The following is a 12,907-nucleotide window of genomic DNA, read 5'->3' on the forward strand; positions in this document are numbered from 1 at the left end:
TGTAATGTTAATTTACATAAAGCAAGAACTGTCTATATAGGGAACTCTTAGTGTGGAAATTCCACCTGTCAATTCTAATTGCTAAATCGAGGTTAACTTATATTCTTACATGCCATCCCTGGGACACCAAAAGTTAGTTTAGCCGTTTCTCCACTGTCATAAAGAAGATCTGTGACAGAGGCATCATTTGAGTTCAGTTCTTCCTGATACAAAGTCTGGCCATACATCCATTCTGCTTTACTGTCTCTCAGGGATTGTCTTACAGCCAGGATGGTTTCAAAACTAATACAATCGTGTCATTTTTAGTTCATTTGTTTCATTTATTTCATTTAATTCATTCATAACTCATTTAGTAAATAATTCCAAGAGTATTTCTTACTAGGAAGTTCAGAGATTACTAAATTGCTTAGTCCACAGTTGGTTAGGAGCTGGATTTCAGTTCAACTTTTCCTCACTCAAAGCCCTTCTCTTGATTAACAAGGGAAAATTAAAAATGCAAGTAGAACTTGTGACTGTCTTTTTTTCATACTCCAAAGTTTTATTAATGTGTATATTGTCCTAGTAGTTCCTAAAATAATAGTCCTAAAAGTTGCAACATTAATTTCTACTGAGTGTGAATTATCCTAATAATAAAAAATTTTTGATTTCTAGATTGCAGAGCAACATGGCATTCCTTATCCCAGAGATTATTTATTATTACTGCTCATAAAGGTTTTTATAGTTATAGAAAACTGATAGTATGTTTAGTAGATAGAAAGCTGACCTTGAAACCATGATGACCTGGGTACAAATATTAAATATTGACTGTATGACCTGGACAAGTCACTTGGCCTCTCATTGCTCTAAATAACTTTCGACATGGCAGTGAAAGTTACAGCCTTCATTGCTCCTGGCGTTTTCCTCAACCAGAAGATCATGTATACACAAAATAGGTCTAGTCCCAAGTTCCTACTGTTAATAAAAACATATTAAATAATAAATTAAATATCATTACTGCCAGTATTTTCACTAGACATAAGTAAATATGAAGCTGAATACTGAGTAATTTTATTTTAATGGCACTTTACCACTTTAAATTATATCAACATATCATTATCATTACCCTTTGTATTAGGGTAAATACCTTTTTCCAAACTGGAAATGAGCCATGATTTCTTCAAGGCAAAATTCCTGTAAGTGTATATTAAATTTAACACAATATCAAAAATTCTTTGCTTATCTTTACTTCCTTCCGAACTCCCTAATGATATCTTCATTTTAAGACTTTGTCAAGGATTCTGCTTTTCTTTTTCTTTTCACAACTCACATGACCTCTCAACTCTCCCTACACTTCCACATAGAAACTTTCTCCTCTAAACAGTAAGCATATAGAAGCAAAACCAAAAAATGCAAAATACACTTACGACATTGAAAATGTATGTTTCTTTCTGCAAATCCATCCCATTATCTCTCTGCCAAATCATGGGAAATATGCTTCACTGCCAGTCTTAGAAGTCATGACTAATCATGACAATGGTCAGAGATATTACAAGGCTTTTTTGATTTGCATAATTTGGGCCCTCATACAACTTATCCTTCTGGTTTTGCTTACTTCATCCTATATCATTTCAAGTATGTCCAGGTTTTTCTGAATCTTTTATACTTATTTATTATGACAGGGGGAGGGAAGAGAAAAGAAATGAAATAAGCATTTATTGTACTTGGCACTGGGCTAAACATTTTATGAATGTTATCCCATTTAATTCTTATAACCACCTTATGAGATAGACGCTTATATTATCTCTATATTAGAGTTGAGGAAACTGAGAGAGGGGTTAAATGACACACAACTGCTAAGTGTCAAAGGCTAAGTTTGAATGCAGGTTTTCTTGACTACAGCCCCAGCCTTAATCACTGAGCCTCAAAACTACTTATTGTGTAACAATATCGCATCATCTCTATATGTAATACTTTGTTCTACTGTTCCCCTATTAATAGCTTTTTATTTGTTCCCGTTCTTTGCTACAACAAAGATTACTGATATAAGTATTTTGGTACATTGAGGTCCTTTTCCTTTTTCTTTGCTTTCTTGTGAGTATAGGCATAGTAGTGGTATATCTAGGCCAGAAGTTATACACAGTTTAGTGACTTTTTAGAAATAGTCCCAAATTACTTTCCAGAATGGTTGGACAACTGCATACCTCCTTCAATAGTGCAATAGTTTGCCAGGTCTCTGCAGGATTTCCAACAATTGTTATTTTCCTCTGTGTAATCCTTGCCAATCTTAGTTATGTGGTGGGGGGAGCTTAAGAGTTGTTTTAAAAAGCCCTTTTTCTTTAGAGATTTGTAGCTTTTATCATATGGTCTTTGATAGCATTTCTTCTATTTAAAATTCCCTTAGATGACCTTTGACATGTTAGGGAGCTGGTTTTTTTTTTTCTTATAGTCTAATTCCTATAACATATATATTAGATCCTAATCAGAGAAATACATTGCAAGGATTATTTTCCAGTTCACAGATTTCCGTCAAGTTCTAATTGCATTGATTTCCCTTACGGGGAACCCCTCCCAACAACTTAATGTAATCAAAATTGCCTATTTCAGCCATACCCACTCGATCATTTGAAGGCAATCTTTTTTGACTTGGATTACCACCATCATCATGGATACAGCAGTGGTGAATATACATGTCCAGTTTTTATACCCCTCCAGATACTGATTATCAGTGGATCATTGTTAATTGCATTATGTCTTCCAAGGAGTCTTAAATGATCTCAATTAGTGTAAGAGACAAATGTCCTTGCTGTTTTCTTTCCTTTTTTTAAGATCAGCAAGGCAGCATTTTGATCTACACAATTATTTTTTTTGCAATTCACAAACAATGAGAACAATTGAATATCATGTCTTCTATATCTTTCAGTTAATTTTACAGTGAAAAAAATATGGCCCACTATTTTATAGAATTGTGAAAGTCTAACTCTTTGCTATTAATGTCCTAAGGGAAGATGACTTCAATTTCTCTACAGATCATATATAGACTTATCTACATGTATGAATGTATGGATATATTTACATATATATGTATCTGTGAACAATTTTTGTACTTTGTGATATCTTTGCTCAAGTATTTTATACAAAATGTATTAATTACACCTAGGTTTTGCTGATTAGGAAGAGAAAATGAATTAAAGAGCTAGTTTCCCTTTTTGGCATTCTCTTTTGTCCAAGCCATATTGATTTACGCTTTTATGCTGAACAAGAGAAACAGGCAAAAATTCTAGAAACATAAAATAGTCAATTAACATACATTTATTAAAAACTACTATGTGTCAGGAATTGTGTTATGCCCTTTGGATGTAAATACAAATAATGAAACCATGCCAATTCATCATTCCTATAAAGTACCAGACCAAGGTGACTCTGTCTGAACATTATTCGCTTGTGTATCTTGTTTTCCCAAATTACGATGCAATCTCATTGAGGAACAAGAAACCTTTTGTTTTTGTAATTGTTTCCCTAACACTTAGTTTTTCAATGAGTAAGCACTCATTAAATGATTTTTAAAAAGGAAATTATTAATTCATCTATACACTCACTTATTTACTCATTCATTCATTTTTATCATTGAATGTGACCTGAAGAAGACTTTGCATAGTCAAATATTTTGCCCTGATTTCTTTAAATTGATTTTTCTTTGTTTTGCTTTATAGGATGATACTACTTAATATTCAAACATCATTCTTTACCATGAGATTTTATAAATGACTTTCTATTCTTATTCAGTGTTGTTTTTGGCATCCACCTCTTAGCACTTCTCAAGGAAGTGAGATGTTTGCTATTAAACTGCTCTTTGTCCTCTTGCTGTTTAAATTGTGGCAATTAATTTATATTTTCTAAAATTCTGGATGAAATTATAGTTGATGTGGATGTCATTTCTGTTTTCTATTCCTCCTTTTTATTTGTAGTTACTCATTTTAATAATTCAACATGGTTTCAGTTATGCATATCTTTTTACATCATTATTCATTATTTTTTTATATAACTTACTTTTATCTTAGCTCTAATACATTAATGCTATGAATCGAAACAGACTTTAGTATAACTCTCACATATGTAACAAATCTTTCTATTTTGTTAATGTAATGTCTTTCATACTTTATGATTCTAACCACGTCCAATGCATATAATTTTTGATACACAACATGAATTCAAGTCTTCCTGACTTATAGACAAACTATCAGAGCTGTCTTCTTAGTTTATTTACTCATATTTTATTTTTAACTCAATTACATAAAAAATAATTTTTATTTTCTTTAAATCTGAGTCAAATTCTCCTCCCTCATTCTGTCATTCTATCACTTCCTTTCTCCCCAAGATGGCAAGCTATTTGATATAGATTTTATATATGTAATATTGTAAAACAAAAGAAAAGTGAAGAAATAAAGCAAAATATAATATAACTTGGTTTGCATTCAGCGTCCATCAATTCTTTCTCTGGAAGTGATTGACGTTTTCCCTCATGAATCCTTGAGGATTTTCTAGATTAGTGTATTGGTAGGAATAGCTAAGTCATTCTTATGAATGTTCATCACAAAGTATTGCTATTACAATGTTTATGTTTACAGAACAATGTACAATATTTTCTTGGTTCTACTTATCAGTTTTTGTATCAGTTCACATGTGTTTCCATGTCTTTCTTAAATCATCTTTTACATGATAGTATTCCATTACAATTATACAGCATTACACACTCAGCCATTCCCCATCTAATGGGCATCCTCTTGGTGTCTGATTCTTTACTGCCACAAAAAGAGCCTCTAAAAATACATATCATTTTTAAGAGAAAAAATAATTAAATCTATAAAGATGTGAAGTTTGGGTTTAATCTATAAGACTTTGGATTCTTTCTTTCCTAATTAAACATACTATCCCGTATACTTATTTCCATCTTTATCTTTGCATTTAATAACCATTAATCAGAATGTGTATTGATTTGAATCACAAGATATTTGTCAAGTTATTTATAAAATTTCTTTACCCTTTTATTCTCAATAGCTAATTTTGTCTTACAAACAGTTTTTCATGGTAGTCTTTTTTGAATAAGTTTTTAGGATTTATCTGATTGTACATGATGGGCCAATTACCTATGAAATAATTTTGTGGTGGCTCTGCAAATACAATATAGCCTGCTTCTTATCCTAGGTAGTGCAGTAGATAGGGTTCTGGTCCTGGAGTCAGAAAGACTAGAGCTCATAGCCTCTAGTTTATTAGCTGTGTGACCATGGGCAAGTCACTTAACCTCTGTTCATCTCAGTTTCCTTGTGTCCCAAATGGGGCTAATAAGACTAGCTACCTCTCAGAGTTATTCTTAATATAAAATTAAACAAAAATTGTACAGTACTTAGCACAGTATCTCCTGCATATTAAAGTGCTACATAAATGTTAGCAATTAGTATTAAGATGATTAATTTTAGCAATTAAGAAAAATCCAATTTGTATCACTCCTAATAATCTCTTCTTCCACTACGGGGGAAAAAAAAAGAAAAATCCTCATTACAAATATGTATAGGCAAGCAGAACAAATTCTTCCATTTGTCAAGGTTAAGGAATAGGCTTGGAAAATGAGTGAAACAATTGAACTTGACCATAAAAAGATTTTAAGGTAATATTTATGATTAAGACACAAAGTGAAAAGAATATACCAATGTGGAAAAAGCTATGAGCCAATCCTCAAGGCAAAAATGAAAATTGGGCACAGTCTCAAAAAAAGAGTTATTAGATGAACTAAAGAAAGGAAATAGAGTGGTCAAGGATAACCTGAGAAAAGAAGTGAAGCAAGAAAATTATGAAGAAAGAATTAACAGCTTGATAAAAGAAACATAAAATACTGAAGAAAATAACTCCTTTAAAAGCAGAAATGGTGAAATAAAAAAAGAGGTTAAAAAAGCTCTCTGAAGAAAATAATGCCTAAAAAATTAGAATTTGGTAGAAGCTAATGACTCATGAGACACCAAGAAATTAGAAAAAAGTGAAAATAATTTAAAGAAATAGAAGAAAATATGAAACATTTCATCAGAAATAGCTGACCTCACAAATAGATTGAGTTGAGTTTAATTTAAGAATTACTGGACTACCTAAAAGCCATGATAAAAAATATCTAAACATATTACTTCAAGAAATTGTAAAGGAAAACTATACTGATATCTTACATTCAGAGAGTAAAAGAGAAATAAAAAAATATCCATCAATTACCTGAAAGTGATTAAAAAATGAAAATCCCCAGGGATTTTATAGCCAAATTTCAGAGTTTATAAATCAAAGAGAAACATGCAATGAGGTCTGAGATTTTGAATTATGCAGAAAAAGTGACTAAAATAATCAAATCCTTTGACATAAAGTTGACACTATAAACAGATGCCTATTATGTTGTTTATTTTATCCTAAAAAGGAGTAGAAACAAAATTGATGTCCAGCAAGTTGGAAATAGTTTCATAAACTGAGGGTAGGGGTTAATGAATGTAATTTGTTATTATTACATTGTTACAAATGATTAGCAGGAAGAATATAGAGAAGCATAGAAAGACTTATATGAACTCATGCAAAACAAAGAAAGTAGAACTAAGAAAACAATTTCCATGATTATCATGCAAAACAATTGTGATTGGGTATGTTAAAATTATAAAGAACAAGCCTAGCTTCACAAAACAGAAATGAAGTATATTTTTCTAGTTCATTTATATAGTTCAGGGTCTTTGGAGATGAATTATTTCATGTAATATTTTCCAGTGTTGATTGCTTCTTATTATGATTTTTTCCTCTTCTGAAAAATGTCATAACTCTAGGGAATTTTAGAGGAAGATGGGAAATTCTAGATGATGTAAAAATAAAAGCAAACAATACAATTTTATTTAAAAATATACTAGGAGATCTCAGGAAAATGGCTGAGAGTTAAGTCCCAATGAAAATGAAATGTTCATGTAGTCAAGGTGCAAGAGAGAAAGTCTGAAATTGTCAGCCATGTTGAGAATACAGACAAGAATTACAAGATGAAGCCTGGTGCAGCTAGAATGTCAGAGACATCAAGTGAGATGCCAATGGCAATTGGACAATCTGAAGTTCCTGATCCTGAAGAATCATTGCTACCTATTGTTACACTAAAACCAAATGGGAAATGACAAAGTATAGACTTCAATAGATCTTAATCTCTAATAATTTGTCATTGAGGGCTCTGGTTATGTCCCTTCCTCATTGTGTGTGTATATATGTGTGTGTGTGTTACACACACACACACATGAAAAAGAAATGGTCCTCCACAAGGACATATATGTATATAGAGAAGGACCCAGATGGATTGGTGATGAAAAAATCCACCTAAGGACCTTCCCAGGGCCAGTGAAGCACAAAACCCCTTGAGACTATTAGAAAAACACAAGAGTTAAGTTTATTTTGCAACTTAAGGTTAGGGAACTGATAGTCAAGATCCAAAATGTCCCTGATTCTATAGATCTCACTCTCCAACCAACTTCTATGCCTCTCTCATAAGAGAGCCCTTCTGATTTTCCATAACTTCCTACCAGCTCCCTGTTCTTATCTAAACCCAAAACCCATAACTAACCATCTAGACTATTCCAGACTGTTAATCATTTAACCCTTAAATAGTCTCTAAAATGCTACTGAGAATAGACTCCCAGGTGTATTGAGTCCTTCTCTAGGCCTGGGGTTGGCTTCTAAGGTAAAAACCCCAAAGTCCCAGATGCAAAAATCTTTGGATTACTTCAGCCAAATTGACCCAACACTGCAGGGAAAACCAGATCACCTCCTAGATATCTTTCAAGGCACAGGAACCTCCACATTTCTCGACAAACTGGTCAGGTCACGGGAGTTGATGGAGCTGCTGTTCTCCCTTCCAGCTCAGGGACAGAAAATCACTGAAGTGTCATTTAAACTCTGAAACCTCTCCTCTGCAGTCTTTCTCATTCCAGAATCTTTTCCAGGGTTCGTGGCTAAATTTTCCTTTCTCCCTTTTAGAGACAATTTTACATTTTCCTTTATCCCTTATCTCTCTATTCCTGCACACACACAGAAAAATTAAATAGAGAATGTTTTTTAACTTCCAATTAAATTTAATTTATCTCTCATTCTGTTTAAAATAAGTATTTAATGAGTCAATCAGTCATTTGGCATTATTTTGTACTGAGTCTTTGGAATGAATTTGAAGCTTGGAATTAGCAAGGGATGAAATAGAGGATAAGGGTCCCAAAGTCACATGAGGTTATTATGGGGAGACCCAAAGGTAATGCAATTATTAATCCCTCAAATCAATATGCTGCTCCTTTTCACCCTAAAAATAATTCATTTGTGACAGTTGTTCAATACATAAAAACTTTTAGGTGCTCCATTCTGCAAGTGATACTATAGGCCAAGGTGGAATTCTTAGAGAAATTAGTGAGCGGTGGGGAGGTGGTAAAGAAGGGCAGTCCTGAGCTGGATAAAGAGATATGGATTTTTATCTTGTTGTATATTTCCAATCCTCATTTTCCTTATCATAAATTGAGAATAAAAATATTTGCTCAAAGAGCCTCATAGAGTTATTTCATGTATAACAGTTTATAAAAATTAAAGATTTGTGAAAAAATAAGTTATTCTATTTTAGTTTACTCTGATTATTTCAGAACTTCTATTGAAATGAAAAAATTTTCCATTTTCACACTGCCATTTCTAAGACAGTTTCATTAAAACATCAGCAAATCATACCTAGAGATAAAATTAATGTTTATTTTATCCAAGGTATTTTAATTAACCAGCATATTAAATTCATTTATGACCTTTTATTAGGAAAAAATAAAATAACAGTGGATATAATCTATCAGTATTGTATCCTTTTTTGTATAGGGCAAAAAAATATATTTATATACTTTCTGGATTGTAGTTAGGGTTTGTAAAGCACCAATATTTTTTTGTCATAGAAAACTTATTTTAAAATTGGAATTGATCTGCTATTTGCCATTTGCTATTTGTCCCAACTAAAAGCATTTCCCACTTTTAGTTATCTAAAAGCTATGTCTGAATAATTTTATGATTTTACCACCCTATTACTTGTGTTATGCTTACCTGTATATGAGATGAATATCCATGCCAGCTTACAGAAGCTAAGTATTGACTGGAGGGATTTCTCATTAAACATTTCTCTATAACAGCGTAATATCAGTTCATACCCTTTCCCATTATAGTACAAATGCATGCTAAATTAATAGCCATTTTTGCCATTAATACTATTAATATCACTCTTAGAAATTTGCATGGCTTTCATGAATATTTAAATTGCTTAAAGTACATATAATTTTAATGCAATTTTCTCTTTTGATTTCCAACATGTAGCTTCTGAACAAATTGTAAACAAATCTTCCACCAGGGAAATATTTGCATTTGCATTTTTGACTATTTTATAAATTAAGTGTTGATGGTCTTAGAATTACATCAGTACTTCCTTATCATGTGAAATACTTGTCCATATCCTTCCACAAAAATCTCTGAAGATCTCTGAAGAAATCCACTAAAAGTATTTGGAATCTACTCTTTAGATCTCTTAATATTTCTTGAATGACTGATTTAGAGTTAGGCAGACGTGAGTTGGAAAATCTACTGTCAGACATTTTGAAATTGTGAGACACCGGGTAATTCACTTTACCTCCAATTGCATCAATTTCCTCAAATGTAGAATGGGGATAAAAATAATACCTAACTGCCAGAGTTGTTGTGAGGATTAAATGAGACATTTGCCAAGTGCTTAGTATAATGTCTGACACATAATAATCACTAAATGTTTGTTTCTTTCCTTTTTTGTATAGATCTAGATCCTTTAAACCTCCCAACCTTCCTAGACAGAGCCAGTACCTTAGTAGTTGCTAAGAGATGTTTGCCAATGAACATTGTAGCCCATCTATGTATGTGCATCCTGAATGACTCTTCCTCATCTTCCTATAAATCCAAATGGATTTGCCTGACAATTTTGGATGCCTTCTATGTATTGTCTTGACATTACATGTATATAAGTAGATGCCAGATGGACTATCCATCAGCTATCCTATTTCACGATATGAACACCCTGTCACTTTATCTAGCTATATATGTTTATGATGACATTCTTTACTGTAGTTTTTATGTAGAATTCTTCATTTATAATCTGCCATATTAAACCCAACTTATGCCTTTCCTTAAACCTCTGGGGGCTCCTCAACTTTTTCAGAGATGGAAAGATTCTATGACTTGTATTCATGTAATATTATGAAAAGCAGCCCCTCCTAGATAACCAGTCCTGAACCACTCCCCTCTTTGAATCTGTCTCCAATACCCTGATCATTCCTATAAAATATTGATTTGCTGATGTATCCATTGTGAAGCTTTTCTCCAATTTTTTGAAGATGTTAATAAGTTTGAATGTGTTCATTGTGAAGCCAATGTAAAACTATTCAACACTGTCTCCAACTATTGTAAAATATTATAATCCCTTCTAGGAGACTTGATTATATCAGGATATTTTTCTGTGAATTATTGGACATTTGTCTTGGGTCACAACTTGAGGCAGTGCCCAACATTTTCTCTGTAATCCTTTGGGGTATCTCTCTTGGGTCTTTGACCTGAGACAATACCCCTCCCCTGATCTCTTTCTATTTCTCAATAAAGCCTTATATTAAACAAAATGAGAATATGACTTTTTTGCTTGTTTTTAAGATGAAGTTTTCCTTTATAGAGATACCTGAAGTCATTAAAAGAACGAGGCAATTTTCCAAAGGTAATCTAGTCTATCCTACTCTCCCTGTCAAATTCTAGGTCAAGCTAATCATCCATAAGTAAGGACAGGAAAAAAAATGAAAATCTAATGTTAGTTGTTATATAAGTAGTAACAGCTGTAGAAAAAATAAAAATCAGCTTGTTTCTATAAAAGTAAAATATTTAACCTCTTTCTGTCTCCCACTGACCAAAAGAGTTAATATTTATTTGGGGACCGCACCATTTTTGTGTCTGTGATGTTAAGAGTGCTCTAATTCTTACTAATGCTCCTGGAAAATGATAGAATCTTCTTATTTATTAGGAAGGTTAATTCAGAAATTTAGCGTCTATGATCTTTAAGTAATTATGAGGAAAAATCTTAAATATTTGAAGAAATAGTAGAGATTATACACTATATTAAAGGGAAAACAAATTTGATGGTGTTTTTGCCAATCTAGGACGGCAAAAGGGTAGTTTGGGAATAAGTAACATAATCATTCATGCATGACATGCTGTGGAGTCCCCACAGCAAGACACCATGCCTAATTTTCCAAATCCTAAATACTGCTCACCATAGTCTGGAAGCTTTTCCCAATCATTTAATCTTGCTTCATTTCATGCTGTGACAAAAACTTGAATCCACAGAGACAGCCCAATTTGGAAGAAAAAGAAAATTCTAACCTATTAAAATTTGCAACAATGGAGAAGAAACTGTGGTTTTAAGACTACTCAGTCATATACATGTTATTACTTTAAAATTATATTAGCAGAGCTTATAGAAGTAAATTTGGAGGGCAAAGAATCCATAACTAAATCATCTGACAACCATAGGGAAGAATTAAAAAAGCAGGGAGTCAATAATTTCTTTTATTGGAATGAAATTCTTTGTTACTGAACAAGAAATTGTACCTCATTGATGGCCAAAGAAGTTGAACAGTCTTCAGAAGAGACCATGACACCTACTGTAAGGAGCTTGATTCCCCATATTTACGCTGACTATACCTATAATAACTAGTTTGCCACTAGAGTACAATGCAAGTTCCTTGAAAGCAAAAAATATATTTCTTTTTTTAAAAAAATTTTTTGATGCTATCTTTTGTTTTTATATCACTTGCATTTTCCGTGAATCCCTCATCTTCATCTCAAAGAATCCTTCAATATACCTGAGACTAAAAAGGAGAAGGGGCACAGACAGTAAAACTAACAACATTTGGAAAATGTCTGATATGTAGTATTCCATTCCAATAGCCCCCACCTTCTGTAAAAGGGTGTGTGTGTGTGTGTGTGTGTGTAATGGGGTGGTACTTCTCATATTTATCTTTAGGTCCAAGCTGATTTTCAATTTTGTTGCTGTTGTTATTATTTCTATTTCCATTTTGTAGTCATGGTGTTTATTCTTAATTCTGCTCAATGTACTTTACATCAGTTCATATTTGCTTTCCCAGGTTTTTTCCATATTAATAATACTCACCATTTCTAGCAACATAATAGTTGTCCATTATGTTCATTAAAAAGCTGCAACTTGTTAAGCCATTCCTCATTTGATAGATATTTACTTTGTTTTCCAGTTTTTTGCTACTATAGAAAAGGGTTCCTATCAATTTAATGTTTTGGAATGTGTGGGCTTTGTTTTTATCATTGACTTCATTGTAAAAGAACTCTACTCCTACGCACACCAATAAAATAGGTTAAAAAAAAGGCATGCTTTCTTGAATCTCCACTTAGACTTTATCAGTTCTTTCATTGAATATGAATAGCATTTTTCATTATGAGTGCTTTGGGATTGTCTTGGATCACTGTCTTGACCAGAGTAGCTAAGTGTATCACAGTTAGTATATTATAACTTGTTCAATCATTCCCCAATTGATGAACATATCCACAATTTCCAATGCCTTACTAGTACAAAAATAGCTGCCTTTTTTATACAAATAGGTCCTTTCCCTATAATCTGTGTAGGGTAAAAGACACAGTGACATTATTGCTGGGGTCACAGTATACACATACCTTTATAAGACTCTAGGTGTGGTTATACCTTCTTTTCCAAATAGATTAGACCAGTTTGCAACTTCCAACACCAGTTTTATTAATATGCCTATTTTTTCACAATCCCTTCAACCATTGCAATTTTCCTTTTTTGCCACTCTGTTAGTGATGGACC

The sequence above is a fragment of the Gracilinanus agilis genome, chromosome 6, assembly GCF_016433145.1.
Source record: "Gracilinanus agilis isolate LMUSP501 chromosome 6, AgileGrace, whole genome shotgun sequence".
In the NCBI taxonomy this organism is placed as follows: Eukaryota; Metazoa; Chordata; class Mammalia; order Didelphimorphia; family Didelphidae; genus Gracilinanus; species Gracilinanus agilis.